This window comes from Vigna unguiculata, chromosome 11 (genome assembly GCF_037176805.1).
Source record: "Vigna unguiculata cultivar grain cowpea cultivar isolate G323 ecotype 2 chromosome 11, ASM3717680v1, whole genome shotgun sequence".
NCBI lineage: Eukaryota > Viridiplantae > Streptophyta > Magnoliopsida > Fabales > Fabaceae > Vigna > Vigna unguiculata.
Window position 1 is genome coordinate 20,456,662 of NC_140802.1, and position 19,690 is coordinate 20,476,351.

The window sequence follows — 19,690 nt, forward strand, 5'->3', positions numbered from 1 at the left end:
GCCTTAAATTAAGTTACAATCAACCATTAAGTAGCGGATCATTATTAGCTTGAGTGGATCATTAATCAATAGTTTTAAGCGGGATGATATTGAAATTTATGTGTCTTTTGTAATTCTGATGGTTAAAGATCCTATATAAGTTGAACCATTTTCATCAATGAAGGCAAACTGAGTTTTATTCAGAAAATAAACGAGTTTTATCTCATCTATCTTAGTGAGAGTGATTCTCCTAAGTTCTTGAGTGATTCAAGAATCCATGAGTTTAATTAATCAAAGGTCCTTTATCCCTTTGTGTGTTTCAACTCTTAGGCTTATCTTCCATTCTTGGAAGTGTGATGTCTATCAATTTTCATTCCATCTTCCTTTATGTATCCATTTTCTCGTTTTAAATAATTTCTCAAATTTCTTGCTTGTTAGCATTCCAACAACGATAGATCAGTCAAACGAAAAGAACGCTGTGGATTCACATCATTTGGTATTCACAGCCTGGCCATCTAGATTTTGAATAGGAAAGGAAGTTTATTACACAAAGTGTGTAACCGAAGGCCATCCATGTTTAGTTGCATTCGATTACGGAAGCGAAAACAATATTGTGAACCAAAGTTTGGTGGAGAAACTCCAGTTACCAGCAACCTTTCATCTGGATCAAGCATGGATCAAATTCAGTACATTGCAATGTGTGAAAGAGGTATTATGTGATATTGCTCCCATGTACTCTTGTCATCTTCCTTTGGGATGGGCATGGCTTCATTTTAAAACACTCCATCTTGATGAACGTTCCCTTTATTTGAGGCATGAGGGACATCAAAAGAAGTAGAAGTTTATGACACCAAGACAAGTCAGTAAGGACCAACGTAGGCTGAAGGAGAAAACAAAAAAAGAAAGAATAGAAAAAGAAGTAATAGAAACTGCAGAAGGAAGGGAAAATAAAGAAAAAGAAATGGAACTAGAGAGAGTTTATTCGTCAATGTTTTTTCTTCTACAGTTTGTGATGTCATTTTACAGGAACAAAAGGATAAGCATGTGAAGGAAATACACGAACTTCCATGTTTGAAAAGGAAGCTTGTTCATAGTGCTTTATCATGCATTTTGTCCGTCGATAAGAAGCAAATTCGTCAAACACAACGCGTGGAATTATTTATTGTTACATATCAAGGTGGGGTACTGTTGCCAACAAATGTTATCGACGGATTGCAACCATTGGAAAGTAACAAATATCAAGTTGAATTTGATCCTGGAAGAAGAGAGTTAGTTTCAACTTGTGAAAAAATAAAATTCCTTCACAAGATCGTAATAAAAACTTACTTTAAAACTAGTGTCTTAAGATTCGGGACAAATCTTCTCGAAGAAGGAGGGTATGATGTGAATTGCATATGGGTCAAATGGAGGATGACTAATGCGCCGTGTTGATGCAGTTTCTTTTATTTAAACAAGGGCCCAATGCTTTGTAAAATTGGCTGACCAAATTGTGTTTGTGCTTAACCAATTAATGGGCTTTAGTTTTGCTTTATCTTCAAGTTGAAATAAGGGTCCATATGCCAACTTAAGAACCAACCTTTGGAAGATCAAGAGGACCTTTGCTCAAAGTTTGTGGATGACTTTTGGTAGCCTTAAATTAAGTTACAATCAACCATTAAGTAGCGGATCATTATTAGCTTGAGTGGATCATTAATCAATAGTTTTAAGCGGGATGATATTGAAATTTATGTGTCTTTTGTAATTCTGATGGTTAAAGATCCTATATAAGTTGAACCATTTTCATCAATGAAGGCAAACTGAGTTTTATTCAGACAATAAACGAGTTTTATCTCATCTATCTTAGTGAGAGTGATTCTCCTAAGTTCTTGAGTGATTCAAGAATCCATGAGTTTAATTAATCAAAGGTCCTTTATCCCTTTGTGTGTTTCAACTCTTAGGCTTATCTTCCATTCTTGGAAGTGTGATGTCTATCAATTTTCATTCCATCTTCTTTTATGTTTCCATTTTCTTGTTTTAAATAATTTCTCAAATTTCTTGCTTGTTAGCATTCCAACAACGATAGATCAGTCAAACGAAAAGAACGCTGTGGATTCACATCATTTGGTATTCACAGCCTGGCCATCTAGATTTTGAATAGGAAAGGAAGTTTATTACACAAAGTGTTTAACCGAAGGCCATCCATGTTTAGTTGCATTCGATTACGGAAGCGAAAACAATATTGTGAACCAAAGTTTGGTGGAGAAACTCCAGTTACCAGCAACCTTTCATCTGGATCAAGCATGGATCAAATTCAGTACATTGCAACGTGTGAAAGAGGTATTATGTGATATTGCTCCCATGTACTCTTGTCATCTTCCTTTGGGATGGGCATGGCTTCATTTTAAAACACTCCATCTTGATGAACGTTCCCTTTATTTGAGGCATGAGGGACATCAAAAGAAGTAGAAGTTTATGACACCAAGACAAGTCAGTAAGGACCAACGTAGGCTGAAGGAGAAAACAGAAAAAGAAAGAATAGAAAAAGAAGTAATAGAAACTGCAGAAGGAAGGGAAAACAAAGAAAAAGAAATGGAACTAGAGAGAGTTTATTCGTCAATGTTTTTTCTTCTACAGTTTGTGATGTCATTTTACAGGAACAGAAGGATAAGCATGTGAAGGAAATACACGAACTTCCATGTTTGAAAAGGAAGCTTGTTCATAGTGCTTTATCATGCATTTGGTCCGTCGATAAGAAGCAAATTCGTCAAACACAACGCGTGGAATTATTTATTGTTACATATCAAGGTGGGGTACTGTTGCCAACAAATGTTATCGACGGATTGCAACCATTGGAAAGTAACAAATATCAAGTTGAATTTGATCCTGGAAGAAGAGAATTAGTTTCAACTTGTGAAAAGATAAAATTCCTTCACAAGATCGTAATAAAAACTTACTTTAAAACTAGTGTCTTAAGATTCGGGACAAATCTTCTCGAAGAAGGAGGGTATGATGTGAATTGCATATGGGTCAAATGGAGGATGACTAATGCGCCGTGTTGATGCAATTTCTTTTATTTAAACAAGGGCCCAATGCTTTGTAAAATTGGCTGACCAAATTGTGTTTGTGCTTAACCAATTACTGGGCTTTAGTTTTGCTTTATCTTCAAGTTGAAATAAGGGTCCATATGCCAACTTAAGAACCAACCTTTGGAAGATCAATAGGACCTTTGCTCAAAGTTTGTGGATGACTTTTGGTAACCTTAAATTCAGTTACAATCAACCACTAAGTAGCGGATCATTATTAGCTTGAGTGGATCATTAATCAATAGCTTTAAGCGGGATGATATTGAAATTTATGTGTCTTTTGTAATTCTGATGGTTAAAGATCCTATATAAGTTGAACCATTTTCATCAATGAAGGCAAGCTGAGTTTTATTCAGAAAATAAACGAGTTTTATCTCATCTATCTTAGTGAGAGTGATTCTCCTAAGTTCTTGAGTGATTCAAGAATCCATGAGTTTAATTAATCAAAGGTCCTTTATCCCTTTGTGTGTTTCAACTCTTAGGCTTATCTTCCATTCTTGGAAGTGTGATGTCTATCAATTTTCATTCCATCTTCCTTTATGTTTCCATTTTCTCGTTTTAAATAATTTCTCAAATTTCTTGCTTGTTAGCATTCCAACAACGATAGATCAGTCAAATGAATCGAACGCTGTGGATTCACATCATTTGGTATTCACAGCCTGGCCATCTAGATTTGGAATAGGAAAGGAAGTTTATTACACAAAGTGTTTAACCGAAGGCCATCCATGTTTAGTTGCATTCGATTACGGAAGCGAAAACAATGTTGTGAACCAAAGTTTGGTGGAGAAACTCCAGTTACCAGCAACCTTTCATCTGGATCAAGCATGGATCAAATTCAGTACATGGCAATGTGTGAAAGAAGTATTATGTGATATTGCTCCAATGACTCTTGTCATCTTCTTTTGGGATGGGCATGGCTTCATTTTAAAACACTCCATCTTGATGAACGTTCTCTTTATTTGAGGCATGAGGGACATCAAAAGAAGTAGAAGTTTATGACACCAAGACAAGTCAGTAAGGACCAACGTAGGCTGAAGGAGAAAACAGAAAAAGAAAGAATAGAAAAAGAAGTAATAGAAACTGCAGAAGGAAGGGAAAATAAAGAAAAAGAAATGGAACTAGAGAGAGTTTATTCGTCAATGTTTTTTCTTCTACAGTTTGTGATGTCATTTTACAGGAACAGAAGGATAAGCATGTGAAGGAAATACACGAACTTCCATGTTTGAAAAGGAAGCTTGTTCATAGTGCTTTATCATGCATTTGGTCCGTCGATAAGAAGCAAATTCGTCAAACACAACGCGTGGAATTATTTATTGTTACATATCAAGGTGGGGTACTGTTGCCAACAAATGTTATCGACGGATTGCAACCATGGGAAAGTAACAAATATCAAGTTGAATTTGATCCTGGAAGAAGAGAGTTAGTTTCAACTTTTGAAAAAATAAAATTCCTTCACAAGATCGTAATAAAAACTTACTTTAAAACTAGTGTCTTAAGATTCGGGACAAATCTTCTCGAAGAAGGAGGGTATGATGTGAATTGCATATGGGTCAAATGGAGGATGACTAATGCGTCGTGTTGATGCAGTTTCTTTTATTTAAACAAGGGCCCAATGCTTTGTAAAATTGGTTGACCAAATTGTGTTTGTGCTTAACCAATTAATGGGCTTTAGTTTTGCTTTATCTTCAAGTTGAAATAAGGGTCCATATGCCAACTTAAGAACCAACCTTTGGAAGATCAATAGGACCTTTGCTCAAAGTTTGTGGATGACTTTTGGTAGCCTTAAATTCAGTTACAATCAACCACTAAGTAGCGGATCATTATTAGCTTGAGTGGATCATTAATTAATAGCTTTAAGCGGGATGATATTGAAATTTATGTGTCTTTTGTAATTCTGATGGTTAAAGCGCCTATATAAGTTGAACCATTTTCGTCAATGAAGGCAAGCTGAGTTTTATTCAGAAAATAAACGAGTTTTATCTCATCAATCTTAGTGAGAGTGATTCTCCTAAGTTCTTGAGTGATTCAAGAATCCATGAGTTTAATTAATCAAAGGTCCTTTATCCCTTTGTGTGTTTCAACTCTTAGGCTTATCTTCCATTCTTGGAAGTGTGATGTCAATCAATTTTCATTCCATCTTCTTTTATGTTTCCATTTTCTCGTTTTAAATAATTTCTCAAATTTCTTGCTTGTTAGCATTCCAACAACGATGGATCAGTCAAACGAATCGAATGCTGTGGATTCACATCATTTGGTATTCACAGCCTGACCATCTAGATTTGGAATAGGAAAGGTTGTTTATTACACAAAGTGTTTAACCGAAGGCCATCCATGTTTCGTTGCATTCGATTACGGAAGCGAAAACAATGTTGTGAACCAAAGTTTGGTGGAGAAACTCCAGTTACCAGCAACCTTTCATCTAGATCAAGCATGGATCAAATTCAGTACATGGCAATGTGTGAAAGAAGTATTATGTGATATTGCTCCCATGGACTCTTGTCATCTTCTTTTGGGATGGGCATGGCTTCATTTTAAAACACTCCATCTTGATGAACGTTCCCTTTATTTGAGGCATGAGGGACATCAAAAGAAGTAGAAGTTTATGACACCAAGACAAGTCAGTAAGGACCAACGTAGGCTGAAGGAGAAAACAAAAAAAGAAAGAATAGAAAAAGAAGTAATAGAAATTGCAGAAGGAAGGGAAAATAAAGAAAAAGAAATGGAACTAGAGAGAGTTTATTCGTCAATGTTTTTTCTTCTACAGTTTGTGATGTCATTTTACAGGAACAGAAGGATAAGCATGTGAAGGAAATACACGAACTTCCATGTTTGAAAAGGAAGCTTATTCATAGTGCTTTATCATGCATTTGGTCCGTCGATAAGAAGCAAATTCGTCAAACACAACGCGTGGAATTATTTATTGTTACATATCAAGGTGGGGTACTGTTGCCAAGAAATGTTATCGACGGATTGCAACCATTGGAAAGTAACAAATATCAAGTTGAATTTGATCCTGGAAGAAGAGAGTTAGTTTCAACTTTTGAAAAAATAAAATTCCTTCACAAGATCGTAATAAAACTTACTTTAAAACTAGTGTCTTAAGACTCGGGACAAATCTTCTCGAAGAAGGAGGGTATGATGTGAATTGCATATGGGTGAAATGGAGGATGACTAATGCGCCGTGTTGATGCAGTTTCTTTTATTTAAACAAGGGCCCAATGCTTTGTAAAATTGGCTGACCAAATTGTGTTTGTGCTTAACCAATTAATGGGCTTTATTTTTGCTTTATCTTCAAGTTGAAATAAGGGTCCATATGCCAACTTAAGAACCAACCTTTGGAAGATCAATAGGACCTTTGCTCAAAGTTTGTGGATGACTTTTGGTAGCCTTAAATTCAGTTACAATCAACCACTAAGTAGCGGATCATTATTAGCTTGAGTGGATCATTAATTAATAGCTTTAAGCGGGATGATATTGAAATTTATGTGTCTTTTGTAATTCTGATGGTTAAAGCTCCTATATAAGTTGAACCATTTTCGTCAATGAAGGCAAGCTGAGTTTTATTCAGAAAATAAACGAGTTTTATCTCATCTATCTTAGTGAGAGTGATTCTCCTAAGTTCTTGAGTGATTCAAGAATCCATGAGTTTAATTAATCAAAGGTCCTTTATCCCTTTGTGTGTTTCAACTCTTAGGCTTATCTTCCATTCTTGGAAGTGTGATGTCTATCAATTTTCATTCCATCTTCTTTTATGTTTCCATTTTCTCGTTTTAAATAATTTCTCAAATTTCTTGCTTGTTAGCATTCCAACAACGATGGATCAGTCAAACGAATCGAACGCTGTGGATTCACATCATTTGGTATTCACAGCCTGACCATCTAGATTTGGAATAGGAAAGGTTGTTTATTACACAAAGTGTTTAACCGAAGGCCATCCATGTTTAGTTGCATTCGATTACGGAAGCGAAAACAATGTTGTGAACCAAAGTTTGGTGGAGAAACTCCAGTTACCAGCAACCTTTCATCTGGATCAAGCATGGATCAAATTCAGTACATGGCAATGTGTGAAAGAAGTATTATGTGATATTGCTCCCATGGACTCTTGTCATCTTCTTTTGGGATGGGCATGGCTTCATTTTAAAACACTCCATCTTGATGAACGTTCCCTTTATTTGAGGCATGAGGGACATCAAAAGAAGTAGAAGTTTATGACACCAAGACAAGTCAGTAAGGACCAACGTAGGCTGAAGGAGAAAACAGAAAAAGAAAGAATAGAAAAAGAAGTAATAGAAATTGCAGAAGGAAGGGAAAATAAAGAAAAAGAAATGGAACTAGAGAGAGTTTATTCGTCAATGTTTTTTCTTCTACAGTTTGTGATGTCATTTTACAGGAACAGAAGGATAAGCATGTGAAGGAAATACACGAACTTCCATGTTTGAAAAGGAAGCTTGTTCATAGTGCTTTATCATGCATTTGGTCCGTCGATAAGAAGCAAATTCGTCAAACACAACGCGTGGAATTATTTATTGTTACATATCAAGGTGGGGTACTGTTGCCAAGAAATGTTATCGACGGATTGCAACCATTGGAAAGTAACAAATATCAAGTTGAATTTGATCCTGGAAGAAGAGAGTTAGTTTCAACTTGTGAAAAAATAAAATTCCTTCACAAGATCGTAATAAAAACTTACTTTAAAACTAGTGTCTTAAGATTCGGGACAAATCTTCTCGAAGAAGGAGGGTATGATGTGAATTGCATATGGGTCAAATGGAGGATGACTAATGCGCCGTGTTGATGCAGTTTCTTTTATTTAAACAAGGGCCCAATGCTTTGTAAAATTGGCTGACCAAATTGTGTTTGTGCTTAACCAATTAATGGGCTTTAGTTTTGCTTTATCTTCAAGTTGAAATAAGGGTCCATATGCCAACTTAAGAACCAATCTTTGGAAGATCAATAGGACCTTTGCTCAAAGTTTGGGGATGACTTTTGGTAGCCTTAAATTCAGTTACAATCAACCACTAAGTAACGGATCATTATTAGCTTGAGTGGATCATTAATTAATAGCTTTAAGCGGGATGATATTGAAATTTATGTGTCTTTTGTAATTCTGATGGTTAAAGCTCCTATATAAGTTGAACCATTTTCGTCAATGAAGGCAAGCTGAGTTTTATTCAGAAAATAAACGAGTTTTATCTCATCTATCTTAGTGAGAGTGATTCTCCTAAGTTCTTGAGTGATTCAAGAATCCATGAGTTTAATTAATCAAAGGTCCTTTATCAGTTTGTGTGTTTCAACTTTTAGGCTTATCTTCCATTCTTGGAAGTGTGATGTCTATCAATTTTCATTCCATCTTCTTTTATGTTTCCATTTTCTCGTTTTAAATAATTTCTCAAATTTCTTGCTTGTTAGCATTCCAACAACGATGGATTAGTCAAACGAATCGAACGCTGTGGATTCACATCATTTGGTATTCACAGCCTGACCATCTAGATTTGGAATAGGAAAGGTTGTTTATTACACAAAGTGTTTAACCGAAGGCCATCCATGTTTAGTTGCATTCGATTACGGAATGGAAAACAATGTTGTGAATCAAAGTTTGGTGGAAAAACTCCAGTTACCAGCAACCTTTCATCTGGATCAAGCATGGATCAAATTCAGTACATGGCAATGTGTCAAAGAAGTATTATGTGATATTGCTCCCATGGACTCTTGTCATCTTCTTTTGGGATGGGCATGGCTTCATTTTAAAACACTCCATCTTGATGAACGTTCCCTTTATTTGAGGCATGAGGGACATCAAAAGAAGTAGAAGTTTATGACACCAAGACAAGTCAGTAAGGACCAACGTAGGCTGAAGGAGAAAACAGAAAAAGAAAGAATAGAAAAAGAAGTAATAGAAATTGCAGAAGGAAGGGAAAATAAAGAAAAAGAAATGGAACTAGAGAGAGTTTATTCGTCAATGTTTTTTCTTCTACAGTTTGTGATGTCATTTTACAGGAACAAAAGGATAAGCATGTGAAGGAAATACACGAACTTCCATGTTTGAAAAGGAAGCTTGTCCATAGTGCTTTATCATGCATTTGGTCCGTCGATAAGAAGCAAATTCGTCAAACACAACGCGTGGAATTATTTATTGTTACATATCAAGGTGGGGTATTGTTGCCAAGAAATGTTATCGACGGATTGCAACCATTGGAAAGTAACAAATATCAAGTTGAATTTGATCCTGGAAGAAGAGAATTAGTTTCAACTTTTGAAAAAATAAAATTCCTTCACAAGATCGTAATAAAACTTACTTTAAAACTAGTGTCTTAAGACTCGGGACAAATCTTCTCGAAGAAGGAGGGTATGATGTGAATTGCATATGGGTCAAATGGAGGATGACTAATGCGCCGTGTTGATGCAGTTTCTTTTATTTAAACAAGGGCCCAATGCTTTGTAAAATTGGCTGACCAAATTGTGTTTGTGCTTAACCAATTAATGGGCTTTAGTTTTGCTTTATCTTCAAGTTGAAATAAGGGTCCATATGCCAACTTAAGAACCAACCTTTGGAAGATCAAGAGGACCTTTGCTCAAAGTTTGTGGATGACTTTTGGTAGCCTTAAATTCAGTTACAATCAACCATTAAGTAGCGGATCATTATTAGCTTGAGTGGATCATTAATTAATAGCTTTAAGCGGGATGATATTGAAATTTATGTGTCTTTTGTAATTCTGATGGTTAAAGCTCCTATATAAGTTGAACCATTTTCGTCAATGAAGGCAAGCTGAGTTTTATTCAGAAAATAAACGAGTTTTATCTCATCTATCTTAGTGAGAGTGATTCTCCTAAGTTCTTGAGTGATTCAAGAATCCATGAGTTTAATTAATCAAAGGTCCTTTATCCCTTTGTGTGTCTCAACTCTTAGGCTTATCTTCCATTCTTGGAAGTGTGATGTCTATCAATTTTCATTCCATCTTGTTTTATGTTTCCATTTTCTCGTTTTAAATAATTTCTCAAATTTCTTGCTTGTTAGCATTCCAACAACGATGGATCAGTCAAACGAATCGAACGCTGTGGATTCACATCATTTGGTATTCACAGCCTGGCCATCTAGATTTGGAATAGGAAAGGAAGTTTATTACACAAAGTGTTTAACCGAAGGCCATCCATGTTTAGTTGCATTCGATTACGGAAGCGAAAACAATGTTGTGAACCAAAGTTTGGTGGAGAAACTCCAGTGACCAGCAACCTTTCATCTGGATCAAGCATGGATCAAATGCAGTACATGGCAATGTGTGAAAGAAGTATTATGTGATATTGCTCCCATGGACTCTTGTCATCTTCTTTTGGGATGGGCATGGCTTCATTTTAAAACACTCCATCTTGATGAACGTTCCCTTTATTTGAGGCATGAGGGACATCAAAAGAAGTAGAAGTTTATGACACCAAGACAAGTCAGTAAGGACCAACGTAGGCTGAAGGAGAAAACAGAAAAAGAAAGAATAGAAAAAGAAGTAATAGAAACTGCAGAAGGAAGGGAAAATAAAGAAAAAGAAATGGAACTAGAGAGAGTTTATTCGTCAATGTTTTTTCTTCTACAGTTTGTGATGTCATTTTACAGGAACAAAAGGATAAGCATGTGAAGGAAATACACGAACTTCCATGTTTGAAAAGGAAGCTTGTTCATAGTGCTTTATCATGCATTTGGTCCGTCGATAAGAAGCAAATTCGTCAAACACAACGCGTGGAATTATTTATTGTTACATATCAAGGTGGGGTACTGTTGCCAAGAAATGTTATCGACGGATTGCAACCATTGGAAAGTAACAAATATCAAGTTGAATTTGATCCTTGAAGAAGAGAGTTAGTTTCAACTTGTGAAAAAATAAAATTCCTTCACAAGATCGTAATAAAAACTTACTTTAAAACTAGTGTCTTAAGATTCGGGACAAATCTTCTCGAAGAAGGAGGGTATGATGTGAATTGCATATGGGTCAAATGGAGGATGACTAATGCGCCTTGTTGATGCAGTTTCTTTTATTTAAACAAGGGCCCAATGCTTTGTAAAATTGGCTGACCAAATTGTGTTTGTGCTTAACCAATTGATGCGCTTTAGTTTTGCTTCATCTTCAAGTTGAAATAAGGGTCCATATGCCAACTTAAGAACCAACCTTCGGAAGATCAAGAGGACCTTTGCTCAAAGTTTGTGGATGACTTTTGGTAGCCTTAAATTCAGTTACAATCAACCATTAAGTAGCGGATCATTATTAGCTTGAGTGGATCATTAATTAATAGCTTTAAGCGGGATGATATTGAAATTTATGTGTCTTTTGTAATTCTGATGGTTAAAGCTCCTATATAAGTTGAACCATTTTCGTCAATGAAGGCAAGCTGAGTTTTATTCAGAAAATAAACGAGTTTTATCTCATCTATCTTAGTGAGAGTGATTCTCCTAAGTTCTTGAGTGATTCAAGAATCCATGAGTTTAATTAATCAAAGGTCCTTTATCCCTTTGTGTGTCTCAACTCTTAGGCTTATCTTCCATTCTTGGAAGTGTGATGTCTATCAATTTTCATTCCATCTTGTTTTATGTTTCCATTTTCTCGTTTTAAATAATTTCTCAAATTTCTTGCTTGTTAGCATTCCAACAACGATGGATCAGTCAAACGAATCGAACGCTGTGGATTCACATCATTTGGTATTCACAGCCTGGCCATCTAGATTTGGAATAGGAAAGGAAGTTTATTACACAAAGTGTTTAACCGAAGGCCATCCATGTTTAGTTGCATTCGATTACGGAAGCGAAAACAATGTTGTGAACCAAAGTTTGGTGGAGAAACTCCAGTGACCAGCAACCTTTCATCTGGATCAAGCATGGATCAAATGCAGTACATGGCAATGTGTGAAAGAAGTATTATGTGATATTGCTCCCATGGACTCTTGTCATCTTCTTTTGGGATGGGCATGGCTTCATTTTAAAACACTCCATCTTGATGAACGTTCCCTTTATTTGAGGCATGAGGGACATCAAAAGAAGTAGAAGTTTATGACACCAAGACAAGTCAGTAAGGACCAACGTAGGCTGAAGGAGAAAACAGAAAAAGAAAGAATAGAAAAAGAAGTAATAGAAACTGCAGAAGGAAGGGAAAATAAAGAAATAGAAATGGAACTAGAGAGAGTTTATTCGTCAATGTTTTTTCTTCTATAGTTTGTGATGTCATTTTACAGGAACAAAAGGATAAGCATGTGAAGGAAATACACGAACTTCCATGTTTGAAAAGGAAGCTTGTTCATAGTGCTTTATCATGCATTTGGTCCGTCGATAAGAAGAAAATTCGTCAAACACAACGCGTGGAATTATTTATTGTTATATATCAAGGTGGGGTACTGTTGCCAAGAAATGTTATCGACGGATTGCAACCATTGGAAAGTAACAAATATCAAGTTGAATTTGATCCTTGAAGAAGAGAGTTAGTTTCAACTTGTGAAAAGATAAAATTCCTTCACAAGATTGTAATAAAAACTTACTTTAAAACTAGTGTCTTAAGATTCGGGACAAATCTTCTCGAAGAAGGAGGGTATGATGTGAATTGCATATGGGTCAAATGGAGGATGACTAATGCGCCGTGTTGATGCAGTTTCTTTTATTTAAACAAGGGCCCAATGCTTTGTAAAATTGGCTGACCAAATTGTGTTTGTGCTTAACCAATTAATGCGCTTTAGTTTTGCTTCATCTTCAAGTTGAAATAAGGGTCCATATGCCAACTTAAGAACCAACCTTCGGAAGATCAAGAGGACCTTTGCTCAAAGTTTGTGGATGACTTTTGGTAGCCTTAAATTCAGTTACAATCAACCATTAAGTAGCGGATCATTATTAGCTTGAGTGGATCATTAATTAATAGCTTTAAGCGGGATGATATTGAAATTTATGTGTCTTTTGTAATTCTGATGGTTAAAGCTCCTATATAAGTTGAACCATTTTCGTCAATGAAGGCAAGCTGAGTTTTATTCAGAAAATAAACGAGTTTTATCTCATCTATCTTAGTGAGAGTGATTCTCCTAAGTTCTTGAGTGATTCAAGAATCCATGAGTTTAATTAATCAAAGGTCCTTTATCCCTTTGTGTGTTTCAACTCCTAGGCTTATCTTCCGTTCTTGGAAGTGTGATGTCTATCAATTTTCATTCCATCTTCTTTTATGTTTCCATTTTCTCGTTTTAAATAATTTCTCAAATTTCTTGCTTGTTAGCATTCCAACAACGATGGATCAGTCAAACGAATCGAACGCTGTGGATTCACATCATTTGGTATTCACAGCCTGGCCATCTAGATTTGGAATAGGAAAGGTTGTTTATTACACAAAGTGTTTAACCGAAGGCCATCCATGTTTAGTTGCATTCGATTACGGAAGCAAAAACAATGTTGTGAACCAAAGTTTGGTGGAGAAACTCCAGTTACCAGCAACCTTTCATCTGGATCAAGCATGGATCAAATTCAGTACATTGCAATGTGTGAAAGAGGTATTATGTGATATTGCTCCCATGGACTCTTGTCATCTTCTTTTGGGATGGGCATGGCTTCATTTTAAAACACTCCATCTTGATGAACGTTCCCTTTATTTGAGGCATGAGGGACATCAAATGAAGTAAAAGTTTATGACACCAAGACAAGTCAGTAAGGACCAACGTAGGCTGAAGGAGAAAACAGAAAAAGAAAGAATAGAAGAAGAAGTAATAGAAACTGCAGAAGGAAGGGAAAATAAAGAAAAAGAAATGGAACTAGAGAGAGTTTATTCGTCAATGTTTTTTCTTCTACAGTTTGTGATGTCATTTTACAGGAACAAAAGGATAAGCATGTGAAGGAAATACACGAACTTCCATGTTTGAAAAGGAAGCTTGTTCATAGTGCTTTATCATGCATTTGGTCCGTCGATAAGAAGCAAATTCGTCAAACACAACGCGTGGAATTATTTATTGTTACATATCAAGGTGGGGTACTGTTGCCAAGAAATGTTATCGACGGATTGCAACCATTGGAAAGTAACAAATATCAAGTTGAATTTGATCCTGGAAGAAGAGAGTTAGTTTCAACTTGTGAAAAAATAAAATTCCTTCACAAGATCGTAATAAAACCTTACTTTAAAACTAGTGTCTTAAGATTCGGGACAAATCTTCTCGAAGAAGGAGGGTATGATGTGAATTGCATATGGGTCAAATGGAGGATGACTAATGCGCCGTGTTGATGCAGTTTCTTTTATTTAAACAAGGGCCCAATGCTTTGTAAAATTGGCTGACCAAATTGTGTTTGTGCTTAACCAATTAATGGGCTTTAGTTTTGCTTTATCTTCAAGTTGAAATAAGGGTCCATATGCCAACTTAAGAACCAACCTTTGGAAGATCAAGAGGACCTTTGCTCAAAGTTTGTGGATGACTTTTGGTAGCCTTAAATTCAGTTACAATCAACCATTAAGTAGCAGATCATTATTAGCTTGAGTGGATCATTAATTAATAGCTTTAAGCGGGATGATATTGAAATCTATGTGTCTTTTATAATTCTGATGGTTAAAGCTCCTATATAAGTTGAACCATTTTCGTCAATGAAGGCAAGCTGAGTTTTATTCAGAAAATAAACGAGTTTTATCTCATCTATCTTAGTGAGAGTGATTCTCCTAAGTTCTTGAGTGATTCAAGAATCCATGAGTTTAATTAATCAAAGGTCCTTTATCCCTTTGTGTGTTTCAACTCCTAGGCTTATCTTCCGTTCTTGGAAGTGTGATGTCTATCAATTTTCATTCCATCTTCTTTTATGTTTCCATTTTCTCGTTTTAAATAATTTCTCAAATTTCTTGCTTGTTAGCATTCCAACAACGATGGATCAGTCAAACGAATCGAACGCTGTGGATTCACATCATTTGGTATTCACAGCCTGGCCATCTAGATTTGGAATAGGAAAGGTTGTTTATTACACAAAGTGTTTAACCGAAGGCCATCCATGTTTAGTTGCATTCGATTACGGAAGCAAAAACAATGTTGTGAACCAAAGTTTGGTGGAGAAACTCCAGTTACCAGCAACCTTTCATCTGGATCAAGCATGGATCAAATTCAGTACATTGCAATGTGTGAAAGAGGTATTATGTGATATTGCTCCCATGGACTCTTGTCATCTTCTTTTGGGATGGGCATGGCTTCATTTTAAAACACTCCATCTTGATGAACGTTCCCTTTATTTGAGGCATGAGGGACATCAAATGAAGTAAAAGTTTATGACACCAAGACAAGTCAGTAAGGACCAACGTAGGCTGAAGGAGAAAACAGAAAAAGAAAGAATAGAAGAAGAAGTAATAGAAACTGCAGAAGGAAGGGAAAATAAAGAAAAAGAAATGGAACTAGAGAGAGTTTATTCGTCAATGTTTTTTCTTCTACAGTTTGTGATGTCATTTTACAGGAACAAAAGGATAAGCATGTGAAGGAAATACACGAACTTCCATGTTTGAAAAGGAAGCTTGTTCATAGTGCTTTATCATGCATTTGGTCCGTCGATAAGAAGCAAATTCGTCAAACACAACGCGTGGAATTATTTATTGTTACATATCAAGGTGGGGTACTGTTGCCAAGAAATGTTATCGACGGATTGCAACCATTGGAAAGTAACAAATATCAAGTTGAATTTGATCCTGGAAGAAGAGAGTTAGTTTCAACTTGTGAAAAAATAAAATTCCTTCACAAGATCGTAATAAAAACTTACTTTAAAACTAGTGTCTTAAGATTCGGGACAAATCTTCTCGAAGAAGGAGGGTATGATGTGAATTGCATATGGGTCAAATGGAGGATGACTAATGCGCCGTGTTGATGCAGTTTCTTTTATTTAAACAAGGGCCCAATGCTTTGTAAAATTGGCTGACCAAATTGTGTTTGTGCTTAACCAATTAATGGGCTTTAGTTTTGCTTTATCTTCAAGTTGAAATAAGGGTCCATATGCCAACTTAAGAACCAACCTTTGGAAGATCAAGAGGACCTTTGCTCAAAGTTTGTGGATGACTTTTGGTAGCCTTAAATTCAGTTACAATCAACCATTAAGTAGCAGATCATTATTAGCTTGAGTGGATCATTAATTAATAGCTTTAAGCGGGATGATATTGAAATTTATGTGTCTTTTATAATTCTGATGGTTAAAGCTCCTATATAAGTTGAACCATTTTCGTCAATGAAGGCAAGCTGAGTTTTATTCAGAAAATAAACGAGTTTTATCTCATCTATCTTAGTGAGAGTGATTCTCCTAAGTTCTTGAGTGATTCAAGAATCCATGAGTTTAATCAAAGGTCCTTTATCCCTTTGCGTGTTTCAACTCTTAGGCTTATCTTCCATTCTTGGAAGTGTGATGTCTATCAATTTTCATTCCATCTTCTTTTAAGTTTCCATTTTCTCGTTCTAAATAATTTCTCAAATTTCTTGCTTGTTAGCATTCCAACAATGATAGATCAGTCAAACGAATCGAACGTTGTGGATTCACATCATTTGGTATTCACAGCCTGGCCATCTAGATTTCGCATAGGAAACGAAGTTTATTACACAAAGTGTTTAACCGAAGGCCATCCATGTTTAGTTGCATTCGATTACAGAAGCGAAAACAATGTTGTGAACCAAAGTTTGGTGGAGAAACTCCAGTTACAAGCAACCTTTCATCTGGGTCAAGCATGGATCAAATTCAGTACATCGCAATGTGTGAAAGAAGTATTATGTGATATTGCTCCCATGGACTCTTGTCATCTTCTTTTGGGATGGGCATGGCTTCATTTTCAAGCACTCCATTTTGATGAACGTTCCCTTTATTTGAGGCATGAGGGATATCAAAAGAAGTAGAAGTTGATGACCCCAAGACAAGTCAGTAAGGATCAACGTAGGCTGAAGGAGAAAACAGAAAAAGAAAGAATAGAGAAAGATGTAATAGAAACTGCAGAAGGAAGGGAAAATAAAGAAAAAGAAATGGAAGTAGAGAAAGTTTATTCGTCAATGTTTTTTCTTCTACAGTTTGTGATGTCATTTTACAGGAACAAAAGGATAAGCATGTGAAGGAAATACACGAACTTCCATGTCTGAAAAGGAAGCTTGTTCATAGTGCTTTCTCATGCATTTGGTCCGTCGATAAGAAGCAAATTCGTCAAACACAACGCGTGGAATTATTTATTGTTACATATCAAGGTGGGGTACTGTTGCCAAGAAATGTTATCGACGAATTGCAACCATTGGAAAGTAACAAATATCAAGTTGAATTTGATCCTGGAAGAAGAGAATTAGTTTCAACTTGTGAAAAAATAAAATTCCTTCACAAGATCGTAATAAAACCTTACTTTAAAACCAGTGTCTTAAGATTCGGGACAAATCTTCTCGAAGAAGGAGGGTATGATGTGAATTGCATATGGGTCAAGTGGAGGATGACTAATGCGCCGTGTTGATGCAGTTTCTTTTATTTAAGCAAGGGCCCAATGCTTTGTAAAATTGGCTGTCCAAATTGTGTTTGTGCTTAACCAATTAATGGGCTTTAGTTTTGCTTTATCTTCAAGTTGAAATAAGGGTCCATATGCCAACTTAAGAACCAACCTTTGGAAGATCAAGAGGACCTTTGCTCAAAGTTTGTGGATGACTATTTCTAGCCTTAAATTCAGTTACAATCAACTATTAAGTAGCGGATCATTATTAGCTTGAGTGGATCATTAATTAATAGCTTTAAGCGGGATGATATTGAAATTTATGTGTCCTTTGTAATTCTGATGGTTAAAGATGCTATATAAGTTGAACCATTTTCATCAATGAAGGCAAGCTGAGTTTTATTCAGAAAATAAACGAGTTTTATCTCATCTATCTTAGTGTGATGAAGGATTATCTTGTTCCTTTTTAAGATTATTGAATATGGTGTGAGTTGATTAAGAAAACCAAGGAAATCCCCACTGGACATTAAGATAGCAAGCTATCTAGATGTGAAGGTTCCTTTCCAAGGTTCTAGAGAGGAGGAGAATGGATTGATGGGGAGTAAGAAATCAAAAGGAAAAACATATAATAGAAACAATATAAACCAAGAAGAGTAAAGAAACATAAAATGAAAAGCAAGGGAAATGGGAGGAATGGAGGATTCACGCCACTACAAGGCTAGGCTAGAAGAAGCCATGGCAACCTTGAAGATGAGTGGTGTATGCCGCCACTTGCCAAGGCAAGATAAGGCTTGAAAGAACTCCACTCCCTAAGGAGGAATGCTCTCACAAAAGGTTGAAACACAAAGTGTATAATTTCTCCAAAATATTCAACCCTTGTACAAGTGTTAGAGGTCCCCTTAAATAGACAAGTCTAGGGGCCCCTTAGCAAAACAACTAAGTTAAAGGATTACAAAAGAAACCTAGCATGTTCTAGAAAGTAGGTCATCCTAGGGTGCACATGGGTGAATTTTCGTCCAAGCCATCTAGGTGGCAAGTCTTCATGGCCAAGGCTCCCAAAGGAAGGTTCTAGAACATTCTAGAAGACTTGGTGTCCAAGGCATGTGGGCCTCCCCTTTCTAGATGCTTCTAGAAAGTCTTATTCCTTCTCTCTCTTCCTTAGGACGCCAAGTGTCTCCTATGTGGTCCTCCTCCTTTCTTATTCCTACAAAATCAAATTAAGAAATTTATTAGCATGTTGGTTTAAGGTTAAGCTAATCTTTTAAGTCAACAAGTCAACCCAAAGTCAAGGTCAACAAGTCAACTTAAAAATAGTCAACCAAGCCAACTTAATGGAATTTTAAACTAAAGAAAATAAAAGCAAAGGAAGGGATCAAGGAACTCCCTTTCTTCTAAGCATGTGCCATGGGCCATCATCCTTGGTAGGGATCAATCCTTTATCATTCTCCCCTTGTTGGAGAGAATTTGACCTCAAATTCTTGAAGTCTTTGTTGATGGAGCTTGACTTGAGTTGATGAGAACTTTCTTCATCTTTAATGATTTGATCCCTAGTCTTTCTTTTTAATGCCACTCTCCTTTTCTTGCTTTTGTTTTTGTTCATCTCTCTTTGTTTGGGAAGAAAATGAAGAGTGGTGTTGCACCTCTTGCTTTGAAAAACTCTTTTTGTAGGCAAGTAACTCCTTGGTGAAAGCTTGGTCCTTTTCTTTTTCTTTTTCATCTTTTATTTTATTTTTGTCCTCATTTTCTTGTGGAGGTGGGAGAGGTAGGATTGTGAACTTCTTTCCTAGGGAGGAAAAAACATAAGTGTTTGCATGGCCATCATAAACAACTTTTCTATCAAATTGCCATGGCCTACCTAGCAAAATATGGTTGGCTTCCATAGGCACAATGTCACATAATACCTCATCCTTAAAGTTGCCAATTGAAAAGTTAATGAGGACTTGTTTAGTTACTTTTATTTCTTCTTCCTTAAGCCATGATAGGTTGTAGGGTTTGACATGAGGAATGGTTTTCAAGCCAAACTTGTCCACCACCCTTGGGCTAGCCATATTTACACAACTTCCACTATCTATGATGAAGTGACATATCTTGTCATTGATAAGGCACCCTCCATGAAAAAGGTTTTGTCTTTGAGAAGGATCAAGTTCTTTGGGAACTTGCCCTAGTTGGCGCCTTACCATTAACAATCCACTTTCAAAGGGTTTAGTCCTTTCAATTGAAGAAGAAGTGTGGGAAGAAGTATTT